The 20199-nt window shown below is 42.3% G+C and overlaps 1 protein-coding gene across 1 annotated transcript in view; it reads right to left on the reverse strand.

Moving 5' to 3' along the window:
- The window catches only part of LOC148508034 (uncharacterized), a 72709-nt gene that overhangs the window by 29047 nt on the left and 23463 nt on the right, over positions 1-20199 (reverse strand). The window lies entirely within an intron of this gene.

The following is a 20199-nucleotide window of genomic DNA, read 5'->3' on the forward strand; positions in this document are numbered from 1 at the left end:
CATAGAAGTACTAGCTCAGTGTGAGACATACATAGACGTACTAGCTCAGTCAGTGATACATATACATAGAAGTACTAGCTCAGTGTGAGACATACATAGAAGTACTAGCTCAGTGTGAGACATACTGTACATACTGTAGAAGTACAAGCTCAGTGTGAGACATACATAGAAGTACTAGCTCAGTGTGAGACATACATAGAAGTACTAGCTCAGTGTGAGACATACATAGTAGTACTAGCTCAGTGTGAGACATGCATAGAAGTACTAGCTCAGTGTGAGACATACATAGACGTACTAGCTCAGTCAGTGATACATATACATAGAAGTACTAGCTCAGTGTGAAACATACATAGAAGTACTAGCTCAGTGTGAAACATATATAGAAGTACTAGCTCAGTGTGAGACATACATAAAAGTACTAGCTCAGTGTGAGACATATATAGAAGTACTAGCTCAGTGTGAGACATACAAAGAAGTACTAGCTCAGTGTGAAACATATATAGAAGTACTAGCTCAGTGTGAAACATATATAGAAGTACTAGCTCAGTGTGAGACATACATAAAAGTACTAGCTCAGTGTGAGACATATATAGAAGTACTAGCTCAGTGTGAGACATACATAGAAGTACTAGCTCAGTGCGAGACATACATAGAAGTACTAGCTCAGTAATACATATACATAGAAGTAATAGCTCAGTGTGAGATATACATAGAAGAACTAGCTCAGTGTGGGACATACATAGAAGTACTAGCTCAGTGTGGGACATACATAGACGTACTAGCTCAATGTGAGACATACATAAAAGTACTAGCTCAGTGTGAGACATACATAAAAGTACTAGCTCAGTGTGAGACATACATAGAAGTACTAGCTCAGTGTGAGACATACATAGAAGTACTAGCTCAGTGTGAGACATACATAGAAGTACTAGCTCAGTGTGAGACATACATAGAAGTACTAGCTCAGTGTGAGACATACATAAAAGTAATAGCTCAGTGTGAGACATACTGTACATTCTGTAGAAGTAATAGCTCAGTGTGAGATATACATAGAAGCATACCTGCCGACTTTCTGGCTGCTCCTTCCGGGAGGGAGCAGCCAGATCGGCAGGACGGGTAGGCGTGGCCCAGACAAGGGGGGAGTGGCCGGTCGGGTGACATCACTTGTGGGCGTGGCGGAGTCACGCGATCGCGTCAGTTTGGCCCCGCCCCGCTACACAATGCCGATAATCAGCATTGTGTAATCGCGTCACCACCCCCCCCGCTGCGGGGGTTGCAGGGGTTATAGCGGGGGGGGATAGGAAGGGTGAGCGGCAGCCGGGAGAATTGCCTGCCTTTCCGGGAGGTCGGGAGCGGCACCCGATTTTCGGGAGGCTCCCGACCAAATCGGGAGGGTAGGCAAGTATGCATAGAAGTACTAGCTCAGTGTGAGATATACATAGAAGTACTAGCTCAGTGTGAGATATACATAGAAGTACTAGCTCAGTGTGAGACATGCATAGAAGTACTAGCTCAGTGTGAGACATACATAGACGTACTAGCTCAGTCAGTGATACATATACATAGGAGAACTAGCTCAGTGTGAGACATACATAGACGTACTAGCTCAGTGTGAGACATACATAAAAGTACTAGCTCAGTGTAAAGACATACTGTACATACTGTAGAAGTAATAGCTCAGTGTGAGACATACAAAGAAGTTCTAGCTCAGTGCGAGACATACAAAGAAGTACTAGCTCAGTGTGAGACATACATAAAAGTACTAGCTCAGTGTGAGATATACATAGAAGTACTAGCTCAGTGTGAGACATACATAGAAGTACTAGCTCAGTGTGAGACATACATAAAAGTACTAGCTCAGAGTGAGACATACATAGAAGTACTAGCTCAGTGTGAGACATACATAAAAGTACTAGCTCAGTGTGAGACATACTGTACATACTGTAGAAGTACAAGCTCAGTGTGAGACATATAAAGAAGTACTAGCTCAGTGTGAGACATACATAGACGTACTAGCTCAGTGTGAGACATACATAGAAGTACTAGCTCAGTGTGAGACATACATAGACGTACTAGCTCAGTCAGTGATACATATACATAGAAGTACTAGCTCAATGTGAGACATACATAGAAGTACTAGCTCAGTGTGAGACATACAAAGAAGTACTAGCTCAGTGTGAAACATATATAGAAGTACTAGCTCAGTGTGAGACATACATAAAAGTACTAGCTCAGTGTGAGACATACATAAAAGTACTAGCTCAGTGTGAGACATATATAGAAGTACTAGCTCAGTGTGAAACATATATAGAAGTACTAGCTCAGTGCGAGACATACATAGAAGTACTAGCTCAGTAATACATATACATAGAAGTAATAGCTCAGTGTGAGATATACATAGAAGTACTAGCTCAGTGTGAGACATACAAAGAAGTACTAGCTCAGTGTGAAACATATATAGAAGTACTAGCTCAGTGTGAGACATACATAAAAGTACTAGCTCAGTGTGAGACATACATAGTAGTACTAGCTCAGTGTGAGACATACATAGAAGTACTAGCTCAGTGTGAGACATACAAAGAAGTACTAGCTCAGTGTGAAACATATATAGAAGTACTAGCTCAGTGTGAGACATACATAAAAGTACTAGCTCAGTGTGAGACATACTGTACATACTGTAGAAGTACAAGCTCAGCGTGAGACATACAAAGAAGTACTAGCTCAGTGTGAGACATACATAGAAGTACTAGCTCAGTGTGAGATATACATAGTAGTACTAGCTCAGTGTGAGACATACATAGACGTACTAGCTCAGTCAGTGATACATATACATAGAAGAACTAGCTCAGTGTGAGACATACATAGACGTACTAGCTCAGTGTGAGTCATACATAGACGAACTAGCTCAGTCAGTGATACATATACATAGAAGTACTAGCCCAGTATGAGACATACATAAAAGTACTAGCTCAGTGTGAGACATACATAGAAGTACTAGCTCAGTGTGAGACATACATAGAAGTACTAGCTCAGTGTGAGACATACATAGAAGTACTAGCTCAGTGTGAGACATACATAGAAGTACTAGCTCAGTGTGAGACATACATAGAAGTACTAGCTCAGTGTGAGATATACATAGAAGTACTAGCTCAGTGTGAGACATACAAAGAAGTACTAGCTCAGTGTGAAACATATATAGAAGTACTAGCTCAGTGTGAGACATACATAAAAGTACTAGCTCAGTGTGAGACATACTGTACATACTGTAGAAGTACAAGCTCAGCGTGAGACATACAAAGAAGTACTAGCTCAGTGTGAGACATACATAGAAGTACTAGCTCAGTGTGAGACATACATAGTAGTACTAGCTCAGTGTGAGACATACATAGACGTACTAGCTCAGTCAGTGATACATATACATAGAAGAACTAGCTCAGTGTGAGACATACATAGACGTACTAGCTCAGTGTGAGACATACATAGTAGTACTAGCTCAGTGTGAGACATACATAGACGTACTAGCTCAGTCAGTGATACATATACATAGAAGAACTAGCTCAGTGTGAGACATACATAGACGTACTAGCTCAGTGTGAGACATACATAAAAGTACTAGCTCAGTGTGAGACATACATAGACGTACTAGCTCAGTCAGTGATACATACATAGACGTACTAGCTCAGTGTGAGACATACATAGAAGTACTAGCTCAGTGTGAGACATACATAGACGTACTAGCTCAGTCAGTGATACATATACATAGAAGTACTAGCCCAGTGTGAGACATACATAAAAGTACTAGCTCAGTCAGTGATACATATACATAGAAGTACTAGCTCAGTGTGAGACATACATAGAAGTACTAGCTCAGTGTGAGACATACATAGACGTACTAGCTCAGTCAGTGATACATATACATAGAAGTACTAGCCCAGTGTGAGACATACATAAAAGTACTAGCTCAGTGTGAGACATACTGTACATATTGTAGAAGTACAAGCTCAGTGTGAGACATACTGTACATACTGTAGAAGTACAAGCTCAGTGTGAGACATACATAGAAGTACTAGCTCAGTGTGAGACATACATAGAAGTACTAGCTCAGTGTGAGACATACATAGAAGTACTAGCTCAGTGTGAGACATACATAGAAGTACTAGCTCAGTGTGAGATATACATAGTAGTACTAGCTCAGTGTGAGACATACATAAAAGTACTAGCTCAGTGTGAGACATACAAAGAAGTACTAGCTCAGTGTGAGACATACATAGAAGTACTAGCTCAGTGTGAGACATACATAGAAGTACTAGCTCAGTGTGAGATATACATAGTAGTACTAGCTCAGTGTGAGACATACATAGACGTACTAGCTCAGTCAGTGATACATATACATAGAAGAACTAGCTCAGTGTGAGACATACATAGACGTACTAGCTCAGTGTGAGACATACATAGACGTACTAGCTCAGTGTGAGACATACATAAAAGTACTAGCTCAGTGTGAGACATACATAGACGTACTAGCTCAGTCAGTGATACATATACATAGAAGTACTAGCTCAGTGTGAGACATACATAGAAGTACTAGCTCAGTGTGAGACATACATAAAAGTACTAGCTCAGTGTGAGACATACATAGACGTACTAGCTCAGTCATTGATACATATACATAGAAGTACTAGCTCAGTGTGAGACATACATAGAAGTACTAGCTCAGTGTGAGACATACATAGAAGTACTAGCTCAGTGTGAGACATACATAGATGTACTAGCTCAGTCAGTGATACATATACATAGAAGTACTAGCTCAGTGTGAGACATACATAAAAGTACTAGCTCAGTGTGAGACATACTGTACATATTGTAGAAGTACAAGCTCAGTGTGAGACATACTATACATACTGTAGAAGTACAAGCTCAGTGTGAGACATACATAGAAGTACTAGCTCAGTGTGAGACATACATAGAAGTACTAGCTCAGTGTGAGATATACATAGTAGTACTAGCTCAGTGTGAGACATACATAGAAGTACTAGCTCAGTGTGAGACATACATAGACGTACTAGCTCAGTCAGTGATACATATACATAGAAGTACTAGCTCAGTGTGAAACATACATAGACGTACTAGCTCAGTGTGAGACATACATAGAAGTACTAGCTCAGTGTGAGACATACAAAGAAGTACTAGCTCAGTGTGAAACATATATAGAAGTACTAGCTCAGTGTGAGACATACATAGAAGTACTAGCTCAGTGTGAGACATACATAGACGTACTAGCTCAGTCAGTGATACATATACATAAAAGTACTAGCTCAGTGTGAGACATACTGTACATATTGTAGAAGTACAAGCTCAGTGTGAGATATACATAGTAGTACTAGCTCAGTGTGAGACATACATAAAAGTACTAGCTCAGTGTGAGACATACAAAGAAGTACTAGCTCAGTGTGAGACATACATGGAAGTACTAGCTCAGTGTGAGACATACATAGAAGTACTAGCTCAGTGTGAGATATACATAGTAGTACTAGCTCAGTGTGAGACATACATAGACGTACTAGCTCAGTCAGTGATACATATACATAGAAGAACTAGCTCAGTGTGAGACATACATAGACGTACTAGCTCAGTGTGAGACATACATAGACGTACTAGCTCAGTGTGAGACATACATAAAAGTACTAGCTCAGTGTGAGACATACATAGACGTACTAGCTCAGTCAGTGATATATATACATAGAAGTACTAGCTCAGTGTGAGACATACATAGACGTACTAGCTCAGTGTGAGACATACATAAAAGTACTAGCTCAGTGTGAGACATACATAGACGTACTAGCTCAGTCAGTGATACATATACATAGAAGTACTAGCTCAGTGTGAGACATACATAGAAGTGCTAGCTCAGTGTGAGACATACATAGAAGTACTAGCTCAGTGTGAGACATACTGTACATACTGTAGAAGTACTAGCTCAGTGTGAGACATACATAGAAGTACTAGCTCAGTGTGAGACATACATAGAAGTACTAGCTCAGTGTGAGACATACATAGAAGTACTAGCTCAGTGTGAGACATACATAGAAGTACTAGCTCAGTGTGAGACATACATAGTAGTACTAGCTCAGTGTGAGACATACATAGTAGTACTAGCTCAGTGTGAGACATACATAGAAGTACTAGCTCAGTGTGAGACATACAAAGAAGTACTAGCTCAGTGTGAAACATATATAGAAGTACTAGCTCAGTGTGAGACATACATAAAAGTACTAGCTCAGTGTGAGACATACTGTACATACTGTAGAAGTACAAGCTCAGCGTGAGACATACAAAGAAGTACTAGCTCAGTGTGAGACATACATAGAAGTACTAGCTCAGTGTGAGATATACATAGTAGTACTAGCTCAGTGTGAGACATACATAGACGTACTAGCTCAGTCAGTGATACATATACATAGAAGAACTAGCTCAGTGTGAGACATACATAGACGTACTAGCTCAGTGTGAGTCATACATAGACGTACTAGCTCAGTCAGTGATACATATACATAGAAGTACTAGCCCAGTATGAGACATACATAAAAGTACTAGCTCAGTGTGAGACATACATAGAAGTACTAGCTCAGTGTGAGACATACATAGAAGTACTAGCTCAGTGTGAGACATACATAGAAGTACTAGCTCAGTGTGAGACATACATAGAAGTACTAGCTCAGTGTGAGACATACAAAGAAGTACTAGCTCAGTGTGAGACATACATAGAAGTACTAGCTCAGTGTGAGACATACATAGAAGTACTAGCTCAGTGTGAGATATACATAGTAGTACTAGCTCAGTGTGAGATATACATAGAAGTACTAGCTCAGTGTGAGACATACAAAGAAGTACTAGCTCAGTGTGAAACATATATAGAAGTACTAGCTCAGTGTGAGACATACATAAAAGTACTAGCTCAGTGTGAGACATACTGTACATACTGTAGAAGTACAAGCTCAGCGTGAGACATACAAAGAAGTACTAGCTCAGTGTGAGACATACATAGAAGTACTAGCTCAGTGTGAGATATACATAGTAGTACTAGCTCAGTGTGAGACATACATAGACGTACTAGCTCAGTCAGTGATACATATACATAGAAGAACTAGCTCAGTGTGAGACATACATAGACGTACTAGCTCAGTGTGAGACATACATAGTAGTACTAGCTCAGTGTGAGACATACATAGACATACTAGCTCAGTCAGTGATACATATACATAGAAGAACTAGCTCAGTGTGAGACATACATAGACGTACTAGCTCAGTGTGAGACATACATAAAAGTACTAGCTCAGTGTGAGACATACATAGACGTACTAGCTCAGTCAGTGATACATACATAGAAGTACTAGCTCAGTGTGAGACATACATAGAAGTACTAGCTCAGTGTGAGATATACATAGTAGTACTAGCTCAGTGTGAGACATACATAAAAGTACTAGCTCAGTGTGAGACATACATAGACGTACTAGCTCAGTCAGTGATACATACATAGAAGTACTAGCTCAGTGTGAGACATACATAGAAGTACTAGCTCAGTGTGAGACATACATAGAAGTACTAGCTCAGTGTGAGATATACATAGTAGTACTAGCTCAGTGTGAGACATACATAAAAGTACTAGCTCAGTGTGAGACATACAAAGAAGTACTAGCTCAGTGTGAGACATACATAGAAGTACTAGGTCAGTGTGAGACATACATAGAAGTACTAGCTCAGTGTGAGATATACATAGTAGTACTAGCTCAGTGTGAGATATACATAGAAGTACTAGCTCAGTGTGAGACATACAAAGAAGTACTAGCTCAGTGTGAAACATATATAGAAGTACTAGCTCAGTGTGAGACATACATAAAAGCACTAGCTCAGTGTGAGACATACTGTACATACTGTAGAAGTACAAGCTCAGTGTGAGATATACATAGTAGTACTAGCTCAGTGTGAGACATACATAGACGTACTAGCTCAGTCAGTGATACATATACATAGAAGAACTAGCTCAGTGTGAGACATACATAGACGTACTAGCTCAGTGTGAGACATACATAGTAGTACTAGCTCAGTGTGAGACATACATAGACGTACTAGCTCAGTCAGTGATACATATACATAGAAGAACTAGCTCAGTGTGAGACATACATAGACGTACTAGCTCAGTGTGAGACATACATAAAAGTACTAGCTCAGTGTGAGACATACATAGACGTACTAGCTCAGTCAGTGATACATACATAGACGTACTAGCTCAGTGTGAGACATACATAGAAGTACTAGCTCAGTGTGAGACATACATAGACGTACTAGCTCAGTCAGTGATACATATACATAGAAGTACTAGCCCAGTGTGAGACATACATAAAAGTACTAGCTCAGTCAGTGATACATATACATAGAAGTACTAGCTCAGTGTGAGACATACATAGAAGTACTAGCTCAGTGTGAGACATACATAGACGTACTAGCTCAGTCAGTGATACATATACATAGAAGTACTAGCCCAGTGTGAGACATACATAAAAGTACTAGCTCAGTGTGAGACATACTGTACATACTGTAGAAGTACAAGCTCAGTGTGAGACATACATAGAAGTACTAGCTCAGTGTGAGACATACATAGAAGTACTAGCTCAGTGTGAGACATACATAGAAGTACTAGCTCAGTGTGAGACATACATAGAAGTACTAGCTCAGTGTGAGATATACATAGTAGTACTAGCTCAGTGTGAGACATACATAAAAGTACTAGCTCAGTGTGAGACATACAAAGAAGTACTAGCTCAGTGTGAGACATACATAGAAGTACTAGCTCAGTGTGAGACATACATAGAAGTACTAGCTCAGTGTGAGATATACATAGTAGTACTAGCTCAGTGTGAGACATACATAGACGTACTAGCTCAGTCAGTGATACATATACATAGAAGAACTAGCTCAGTGTGAGACATACATAGACGTACTAGCTCAGTGTGAGACATACATAGACGTACTAGCTCAGTGTGAGACATACATAAAAGTACTAGCTCAGTGTGAGACATACATAGACGTACTAGCTCAGTCAGTGATACATATACATAGAAGTACTAGCTCAGTGTGAGACATACATAGAAGTACTAGCTCAGTGTGAGACATACATAAAAGTACTAGCTCAGTGTGAGACATACATAGACGTACTAGCTCAGTCAGTGATACATATACATAGAAGTACTAGCTCAGTGTGAGACATACATAGAAGTACTAGCTCAGTGTGAGACATACATAGAAGTACTAGCTCAGTGTGAGACATACATAGACGTACTAGCTCAGTCAGTGATACATATACATAGAAGTACTAGCTCAGTGTGAGACATACATAAAAGTACTAGCTCAGTGTGAGACATACTGTACATATTGTAGAAGTACAAGCTCAGTGTGAGATATACATAAAAGTACTAGCTCAGTGTGAGACATACAAAGAAGTACTAGCTCAGTGTGAGACATACATGGAAGTACTAGCTCAGTGTGAGACATACAAAGAAGTACTAGCTCAGTGTGAGACATACATAGAAGTACTAGCTCAGTGTGAGATATACATAGTAGTACTAGCTCAGTGTGAGACATACATAGACGTACTAGCTCAGTCAGTGATACATATACATAGAAGAACTAGCTCAGTGTGAGACATACATAGACGTACTAGCTCAGTGTGAGACATACATAGACGTACTAGCTCAGTGTGAGACATACATAAAAGTACTAGCTCAGTGTGAGACATACATAGACGTACTAGCTCAGTCAGTGATACATATACATAGAAGTACTAGCTCAGTGTGAGACATACATAGAAGTACTAGCTCAGTGTGAGACATACATATACGTACTAGCTCAGTGTGAGACATACATAAAAGTACTAGCTCAGTGTGAGACATACATAGACGTACTAGCTCAGTCAGTGATACATATACATAGAAGTACTAGCTCAGTGTGAGACATACATAGAAGTACTAGCTCAGTGTGAGACATACATAGAAGTACTAGCTCAGTGTGAGACATACATAGACGTACTAGCTCAGTCAGTGATACATATACATAGAAGTACTAGCTCAGTGTGAGACATACATAGAAGTACTAGCTCAGTGTGAGACATACTGTACATACTGTAGAAGTACAAGCTCAGTGTGAGACATACATAGAAGTACTAGCTCAGTGTGAGACATACATAGAAGTACTAGCTCAGTGTGAGACATACATAGTAGTACTAGCTCAGTGTGAGACATGCATAGAAGTACTAGCTCAGTGTGAGACATACATAGACGTACTAGCTCAGTCAGTGATACATATACATAGAAGTACTAGCTCAGTGTGAAACATACATAGAAGTACTAGCTCAGTGTGAAACATATATAGAAGTACTAGCTCAGTGTGAGACATACATAAAAGTACTAGCTCAGTGTGAGACATATATAGAAGTACTAGCTCAGTGTGAGACATACAAAGAAGTACTAGCTCAGTGTGAAACATATATAGAAGTACTAGCTCAGTGTGAAACATATATAGAAGTACTAGCTCAGTGTGAGACATACATAAAAGTACTAGCTCAGTGTGAGACATATATAGAAGTACTAGCTCAGTGTGAGACATACATAGAAGTACTAGCTCAGTGCGAGACATACATAGAAGTACTAGCTCAGTAATACATATACATAGAAGTAATAGCTCAGTGTGAGATATACATAGAAGAACTAGCTCAGTGTGGGACATACATAGAAGTACTAGCTCAGTGTGGGACATACATAGACGTACTAGCTCAGTGTGAGACATACATAAAAGTACTAGCTCAGTGTGAGACATACATAAAAGTACTAGCTCAGTGTGAGACATACATAGAAGTACTAGCTCAGTGTGAGACATACATAGAAGTACTAGCTCAGTGTGAGACATACATAGAAGTACTAGCTCAGTGTGAGACATACATAGAAGTACTAGCTCAGTGTGAGACATACATAAAAGTAATAGCTCAGTGTGAGACATACTGTACATTCTGTAGAAGTAATAGCTCAGTGTGAGATATACATAGAAGCATACCTGCCGACTTTCTGGCTGCTCCTTCCGGGAGGGAGCAGCCAGATCGGCAGGACGGGTAGGCGTGGCCCAGACAAGGGGGGAGTGGCCGGTCGGGTGACATCACTTGTGGGCGTGGCGGAGTCACGCGATCGCGTCAGTTTGGCCCCGCCCCGCTACACAATGCCGATAATCAGCATTGTGTAATCGCGTCACCACCCCCCCCGCTGCGGGGGTTGCAGGGGTTATAGCGGGGGGGGGATAGGAAGGGTGAGCGGCAGCCGGGAGAATTGCCTGCCTTTCCGGGAGGTCGGGAGCGGCACCCGATTTTCGGGAGGCTCCCGACCAAATCGGGAGGGTAGGCAAGTATGCATAGAAGTACTAGCTCAGTGTGAGATATACATAGAAGTACTAGCTCAGTGTGAGATATACATAGAAGTACTAGCTCAGTGTGAGACATGCATAGAAGTACTAGCTCAGTGTGAGACATACATAGACGTACTAGCTCAGTCAGTGATACATATACATAGGAGAACTAGCTCAGTGTGAGACATACATAGACGTACTAGCTCAGTGTGAGACATACATAAAAGTACTAGCTCAGTGTAAAGACATACTGTACATACTGTAGAAGTAATAGCTCAGTGTGAGACATACAAAGAAGTTCTAGCTCAGTGCGAGACATACAAAGAAGTACTAGCTCAGTGTGAGACATACATAAAAGTACTAGCTCAGTGTGAGATATACATAGAAGTACTAGCTCAGTGTGAGACATACATAGAAGTACTAGCTCAGTGTGAGACATACATAAAAGTACTAGCTCAGAGTGAGACATACATAGAAGTACTAGCTCAGTGTGAGACATACATAAAAGTACTAGCTCAGTGTGAGACATACTGTACATACTGTAGAAGTACAAGCTCAGTGTGAGACATATAAAGAAGTACTAGCTCAGTGTGAGACATACATAGACGTACTAGCTCAGTGTGAGACATACATAGAAGTACTAGCTCAGTGTGAGACATACATAGACGTACTAGCTCAGTCAGTGATACATATACATAGAAGTACTAGCTCAGTGTGAGACATACATAGAAGTACTAGCTCAGTGTGAGACATACAAAGAAGTACTAGCTCAGTGTGAAACATATATAGAAGTACTAGCTCAGTGTGAGACATACATAAAAGTACTAGCTCAGTGTGAGACATACATAAAAGTACTAGCTCAGTGTGAGACATATATAGAAGTACTAGCTCAGTGTGAAACATATATAGAAGTACTAGCTCAGTGCGAGACATACATAGAAGTACTAGCTCAGTAATACATATACATAGAAGTAATAGCTCAGTGTGAGATATACATAGAAGTACTAGCTCAGTGTGAGACATACAAAGAAGTACTAGCTCAGTGTGAAACATATATAGAAGTACTAGCTCAGTGTGAGACATACATAAAAGTACTAGCTCAGTGTGAGACATACATAGACGTACTAGCTCAGTGTGAGACATATATAGAAGTAGTAGCTCAGTGTGAAACATATATAGAAGTACTAGCTCAGTGCGAGACATACATAGAAGTACTAGCTCAGTAATACATATACATAGAAGTAATAGCTCAGTGTGAGATATACATAGAAGCATACCTGCCGACTTTCTGGCTGCTCCTTCCGGGAGGGAGCAGCCAGATCGGCAGGACGGGTAGGCGTGGCCCAGACAAGGGGGGAGTGGCCGGTCGGGTGACATCACTTGTGGGCGTGGCGGAGTCACGCGATCGCGTCAGTTTGGCCCCGCCCCGCTACACAATGCCGATAATCAGCATTGTGTAATCGCGTCACCGCCCCCCCCCGCTGCGGGGGTTGCAGGGGTTATAGCGGGGGGGGATAGGAAGGGTGAGCGGCAGCCGGGAGAATTGCCTGCCTTTCCGGGAGGTCGGGAGCGGCACCCGATTTTCGGGAGGCTCCCGACCAAATCGGGAGGGTAGGCAAGTATGCATAGAAGTACTAGCTCAGTGTGAGATATACATAGAAGTACTAGCTCAGTGTGAGACATGCATAGAAGTACTAGCTCAGTGCGAGACATACATAGACGTACTAGCTCAGTCAGTGATACATATACATAGACGTACTAGCTCAGTGTGAGACATACATAGACGTACTAGCTCAGTGTGAGACATACATAAAAGTACTAGCTCAGTGTAAAGACATACTGTACATACTGTAGAAGTAATAGCTCAGTGTGAGACATACAAAGAAGTACTAGCTCAGTGCGAGACATACATAGAAGTACTAGCTCAGTGTGAGATATACATAGAAGTACTAGCTCAGTGTGAGACATACATAAAAGTACTAGCTCAGTGTAAAGACATACTGTACATACTGTAGAAGTAATAGCTCAGTGTGAGACATACAAAGAAGTACTAGCTCAGTGTGAGACATACATAAAAGTACTAGCTCAGTGTGAGACATACATAGAAGTACTAGCTCAGTGTGAGACATACATAAAAGTACTAGCTCAGTGTGAGACATATACATAGAAGTACTAGCTCAGTGTGAGACATACATAAAAGTACTAGCTCAGTGTGAGACATACTGTACATACTGTAGAAGTACAAGCTCAGTGTGAGACATACAAAGAAGTACTAGCTCAGTGTGAGACATACATAGAAGTACTAGCTCAGTGTGAGACATACATAGTAGTACTAGCTCAGTGTGAGATATACATAGACGTACTAGCTCAGTGTGAGACATACAAAGAAGTACTAGCTCAGTGCGAGACATACATAGAAGTACTAGCTCAGTGTGAGATATACATAGTAGTACTAGCTCAGTGTGAGACATGCATAGAAGTACTAGCTCAGTGTGAGATATACATAGACGTACTAGCTCAGTGTGAGACATAGATAAAAGTACTAGCTCAGTGTAAAGACATACTGTACATACTGTAGAAGTACTAGCTCAGTGTGAGACATACATAGAAGTACTAGCTCAGTGTGAGACATACATAGAAGTAATAGCTCAGTGTGAGACAACCATAGAAGTACTAGCTCAATGTGAGACATACATAGACGTACTAGCTCAGTGTGAAATAAACATAGAAGTACTAGCTCAGTGTGAGACATACATAGAAGTACTAGCTCAGTAATACATATACATAGAAGTATTAGCTCTGATCGAAACATACATAGAATTACTAGCTCAGTGTGAGACAACCATAGAAGTACTAGCTCAATGTGAGACATAAATTGAGATACTAGCTCAGTATTACACATACATAGAGGTACTAGCTCAATTTGAAAAATACATAGAGATACAAGCTCAGTATTACACATACATAGAGGTACTAGCTCAATGTGAGACATACATAGAGATACAAGCTCAGTATTACACATACATAGAGGTACTAGCTCAATGTGAGACATACATAAAGATACGAGCTCAGTGTTAGACATACATATAGGTACATATAGGTACTAGCAGTGTATACTTGCCTAGTAAAGTAGGCAGAATGGGGAGAATAATATCAGGAATCCGCGGTCCGAGAGGAGGGGGCGGGTCCCTATGATGCGATTCTATGATAATCGCATCATTTGGGCCTGATGATACAAATTGTCTGGCCTCACCCCCATCACTCTCCACCTGCATCTCCTTTTTGGGCTTCTACCAGAGAGGAAACTACAAAAGCAGGCAAGTATGGCTCAGTGTGAGACTAACACAGATGTACTAGCTCGGGTGTAGATTAAAATATAGACAGTAAAAAGGTGGACAGTGTCTACACACAGAGGTATTAGCTCAGTGTGAGACAAACAGGTACTAGCTCTGTTAGACATACACAGAGGTACTAGCTCAGTGTGAGAGATACACAGAGATACTGTACTAGCTCAGTTTTAGATATACACAGAGGTACTATCTCAGTGTGAGACATACATACATGCAGGAGAGGTAGCCAGCAGGGGTGTATTTAGTGATCCAAGCGCCCCTGGCAATGTAATGGACTTTTGCCCCCCCCCTTTGCAGTACCCCCAATAGTAATCTCCCAGTAGTAATCTCCCCTATGCTGCATTGCCTCCAGTAGTAGCCCCCCCTATACAGTGCCCCCAGTAGTAGCCCCCCTATACAGTGCCCCCAGTAGTTACCCCCCCTATACAGTGCCCCCAGTAGTAGTCCAGTAGCCGCTGGCGGATGTGTGTTTGTAAACTGTGTAGGGCAGACCGCTCTCACTGCAGTCTGCCCTACACTTGTGGGGCCGGGGGACTTGTTCACCCATTAGCTACTGGTGGTACTGCCGGGCGGCACCCCCCCCTTTGGTCGGCGCCCCTGGCGAGTGCCATCCTGGCCAATGGGTAGATACGCCCCTGGTAGCCAGCTCGACACAGCTGGAGAGTGGTGTGTCACTTTTTCAAGGCAGGGCGAGGGGCGTGACTGCGCAAACATGTCATCGCGGCGCTAGCACTGGTACACAATGCCGAGATTACCGGCATTGTGATGCTGGGGTTAGGGCCACCATGAGGCGATTCACGCTGATTCGTGTCATCGTGGCCCTAACCCTAGCATCACAATCAGCTGCCCCCTGACAGGCCAATTATCAAAGGTAGTAGCGGACGCCAGCGGGGGTTGCTGGCGGGCGGCGCCGCCCGGAAGATTTGCCCACTCTACTGGGAGGTCGAGAGCGACACGCGATTTTCGGGAAGCTCTTGACCGTTTCGGGAGAATAGGCAAGTATGGCTCAGTGTTAGATATACATAGAGGTAGTAGCTCAGTGTTAGATATACTTAGAGGTAATAGCTCAGTGTTAGACATACATAGAGCTAGTAGCTCAGTGTTAGACATACATAGAGGTAGTAGCTCATTGTTAGACATACATACAGTTACCAGCTCAGTGGTAGACATACATAGAGGTAGTAGCTCAGTGGTAGACATACATAGAGGTAGTAGCTCAGTGTTAGACATACATAGAGGTAGTAGCTCAGTGTTAGACATACATAGAGGTAATAACTCAGTGTTAGACATACATAGAGGTAGTAGCTCAGTGTTAGACATACATAGAGGTAGTAGCTCAGTGTTAGACATACATAGAGGTAATAGCTCAGTGTTAGACATACATAGAGGTAATAGCTCAGTGTTAGACATACATAGAGGTAATAGCTCAGTGTTAGACATACATAGAGGTAGTATCTCAGTGTTAGACATACATAGAGGTAATAGCTCAGTGTTAGACATACATAGAAGTAGTAGCTCATTGTTAGACATACATAGAGTTACCAGCTCAGTGGTAGACATACATAGAGGTAGTAGCTCACTGTTACACATATATAGAGGTAATAGCTCAGTGTTAAACATACACAGAGGTAATAGCTCAGTGTTAGACATACAAAGAGGTAGTAGCTCAGTATTAGACATACATAGAGGTACTAGCTCAGTGTTAGACATATATAGATGTAATAGCTCAGTGTTAGACATGCATAGATGTAATAGCTCAGTGATAGACATACATAGGGGCCTGATTCAGAGCCGGACGCTCTGACAAGAGCGCTTGCTCTGAATCAGGGCCGTCCTACATAAAATTGGAGCGGCCTCCTGGCCGCTCGCATAGCTTTGGGTGACCACCCACAGCTTATGCGAGCGGCCAAAAAGATGGTCGCGATGGTCAAGACCATCGCGACCATCAGGCTTGCGATGAGACCCTTGCGGTAGGGTCTCGTTGACCGCAAGCCCGGGGTGCTTTTCGCTCTATCAGGACTCCCGGGCGGACTTAGGGTTAGCACTGTGTGGCACCTCTTGTCGTTATTAGATATATTGAATAAGTCTCCATTAACTTTGCACACCTGGGGGTAGATTTACTAGCACCTGTGACCAATGAATTTAAAACGTCAATAGCTGTGGCATTGAATACACGCTGGTTAGTAAACCTACCCCCTGCACTTTGTCATTTTACACCACTCTCCCATGCAAAAATGTGCAAGATTAGTGGCGAGTCTGCAATGGGTGAAGGGTGTGAGCTGAGGCAAGAAGGGGCCCATACCCCTCGTCCTTCACCCATTGACTATACTTAACTTTTGGCCAGGCTTGCAGAAATCACTGGGAAAAAAATTGAAATAAAATAAAAGAATACCGGGGAAAGCCCGGTGATAATAACACCATCTTCAGATGGCATTTTTAAGGCTTCCCCCCCGGTTCCCCAACTTCTGCTCCGCCCTGACAGGCAGAGCAGAGCCGGGAGCCGGCCCCTGTGATTAACTTTGTGATCTAAATAGACCACTATCTGATCACTGTAAAAAAACACAACATAGTTTAAAAAAAAAACACCTGCACCGGGACCGGTGATTGGTGACCTCCTCTCACCAGAGGATTAGTTGAGATGTAAGAAAGGTCGGTGCAGGTGTTATCTTCTTTATTCACACCAGGGGCTAGGGCAGCAGTAGGGGGGGAGGGATAAAGCATTGACGGCACAGCAGGGGCGTAGGGAGGGTGGTTCTGGCGGAGCGTGAGCTCCAGGTGCCTAAAAGGTGAAAGGGCGTTGCGGAACCGCCAACTGGACGCTATCGCGCCCGTCGCGAAACTGCGCCCCCTTGCAGTGATGCAAGCTAGTCACGTCACTGCCTCTCCACTTACCCAGCCATCTCCCTGCCTTCCCGGACATTGACGTTGTCGGGAGGTGGGGCTTAAGCCTGGCGGCAATTAGAGGCGGGTCTTAAGTCTGGGGCGGAGCTTAAGCCCATAGCCGCGGCCCAGGCAGGTACTGCACATGAATGGAGGATCCGTGGATGTGCTGGTTCCCAATATCATAAGAAGAAAGAAAAGAGGTGGGTGTTGGCTCCTAGATGTAATTGTTGTTTGTGTATGTGTATATTATGTATATATATATATATATATGCATTGTAAGCATGCACATATATATATATATATATATATATACTGTGTATATATATATATATATATATATATACTGTATATATATTAAATAAATATATATATATATATATATATATATATATACACATTATATGCGATTTATATCTTTTTATTAATAAATTGTAGATATTTTATATTTCTTTTTTTTATTTCTTTATGGTTCATTTACTACATTTTGCACTTTCAAATTATATATGTGTATATCTATATATATAATATCTCATCCTTTGAAAGTGCAATTGATAAATAGCGACCGGCGTGTTAAAAAATAAATGAATATATATATATATATATATATATATACACTGTGGCAGTATCACCAGAGATGGCGCTGGTAAGCAGCAGGTTCTGTGTGGGGCAGGAGAGATCCGCCCACACAGAGAAGAAAAGGATTCTGGGAAGAGGTGTAAGGGCTGCCGAGTGAACTCAAACCAGGGAGGACTGAGGCAGACCAGTCAGACAGAGCTCACTGTGCTAGCAAGCCAGTGAGGGTCGGGAGGCCTGAGCCTAGACCTTTGAGATACAGGGAAGGCTATCCAACTCTGGGACTGAGCTATGGTACCTGCAAGGAAGCAGGCCAGACTGTGAGAGGCGGCAGCCAACAAGCTAAGGAAGCTATACCAGGCCAGGAGGCCAGTGTCCAGTCCTGCATGTGGCAGGAAGGACCACCAATCTCAGAGACTGTGAGATACTTTCATGCAGAGTAGCTGCTTCTGTAGATAGGGTTCAAGAAGTGAGCTAGTACCCTAAGCAAGGGCTAGGTTTGTTTATTATTTTTCTGTTTCCTGATTTCACATGATGGAAGTAAAGCACCATTTATGTTTATTTAATTGGAATGCTACATGTGGACTCTAATTCTGCACCTACTCTCTGCACCACTGACCCCAGTCTACCAAGCTAATTAACCCCAAGTATCACAATACACACACCTCATTGTCTTTGGGCCTGATTACGGATCGCAACTGCAATTACGCATGCAGATGGCAGATTATTGCAAACTGCGCATGCATCGCAGTGCGCGTGCGTCAAGGCATCACTGCGATCGCAGACACATCGCAGAGTGATTGACAGGAAGTGACCGCTTGGGGGTGGTCGGCAAAATGCAGGCGTGCCAGTGCGTTTGAACGCCATTACAGGTGCGTGCAGAAATTAGCCATTAGCATACACAGCTTGGGCTCTCACTGCGTGCAGGAAGATTAGCAATTTCTGAGTAAGGTCTGACCTTGTACAAGTGTGCGTGAGGCTCCGATGTTACTTGATGTTTCCGATGTTTTAGCAGACTTGGGGAAGTGGGCGCTGCGACGGCAGAGATTGCAGACATTAGAATATTTTCGCAGTGAGACTTGCGATCCATAATGAGTTAGGCCCTTTATGTATTGTATTTATGAATAATACAAAAGCACAGGCTCTGTTGTAAATTTAGCATTTTATTTTCCCTTTCTGCTCAAATGCGCCCACATTTTGGCCACTCCCCCAATTTAGTACAGGTATGGGGGCGCTGAAACATACCCATGCTCCGGGCACCATGGCTCCTAGCTACACCTCTGCGGCACAGGGAGAGGGGGCAGTGGTGAAGGCACGGGGGGAAAGTGTCGGCTGTGGGGAACACAGCAACGTGGTATGGGGGCAGCAAAGTTGGGCAGCAGTAGGGGGACCAGGGAGAGGAGGCAGCTGGCTGCAGTGACAGGAGAGATGGGAGTTCAGGGGGCTGCCAGCGCAGACATCGTCTCACTGTATTTGTTCCAAATAAAATACAGCTTTATGGCAAGCTGTCCCAGCATGCAGACGATCATACATCAATGTGATAATTCAAATTATCACTATGCGATAATGATCGTTGTTTTTACTTGAAATCTGCAATTAAATTGCAGAGTTTAATAAATAGGGCCCAGAGAGAGCTAAGCTACAGGAGGATGAGGGGACATGTAGGCACATTATACATTCATTATTTTTTTCAGGTAGTGAATAAATAGAAATACGTTTTATATATACCAGGACTAGACCCTTACTACTCCTAATCCATACTCACCTTTTTTCTAATTCTAAACACTAAAGAGAAGCAATTTATATATTATCATAGCAGAACCTGGGTGCTACACTGGAGAGTGACGACCATTGTCTTGTAGAGTGAAGCGTGTGAGACTAATACACGCAGTGGCGGCCATTTTCCGTTGGTCTCCTCATGAAAAACAGAGGAGCTATAGATGTCATC

Source organism: Taudactylus pleione, unplaced genomic scaffold, assembly GCF_031769625.1.
Source record: "Taudactylus pleione unplaced genomic scaffold, aTauple2 ptg000377l, whole genome shotgun sequence".
In the NCBI taxonomy this organism is placed as follows: domain Eukaryota; kingdom Metazoa; phylum Chordata; class Amphibia; order Anura; family Myobatrachidae; genus Taudactylus; species Taudactylus pleione.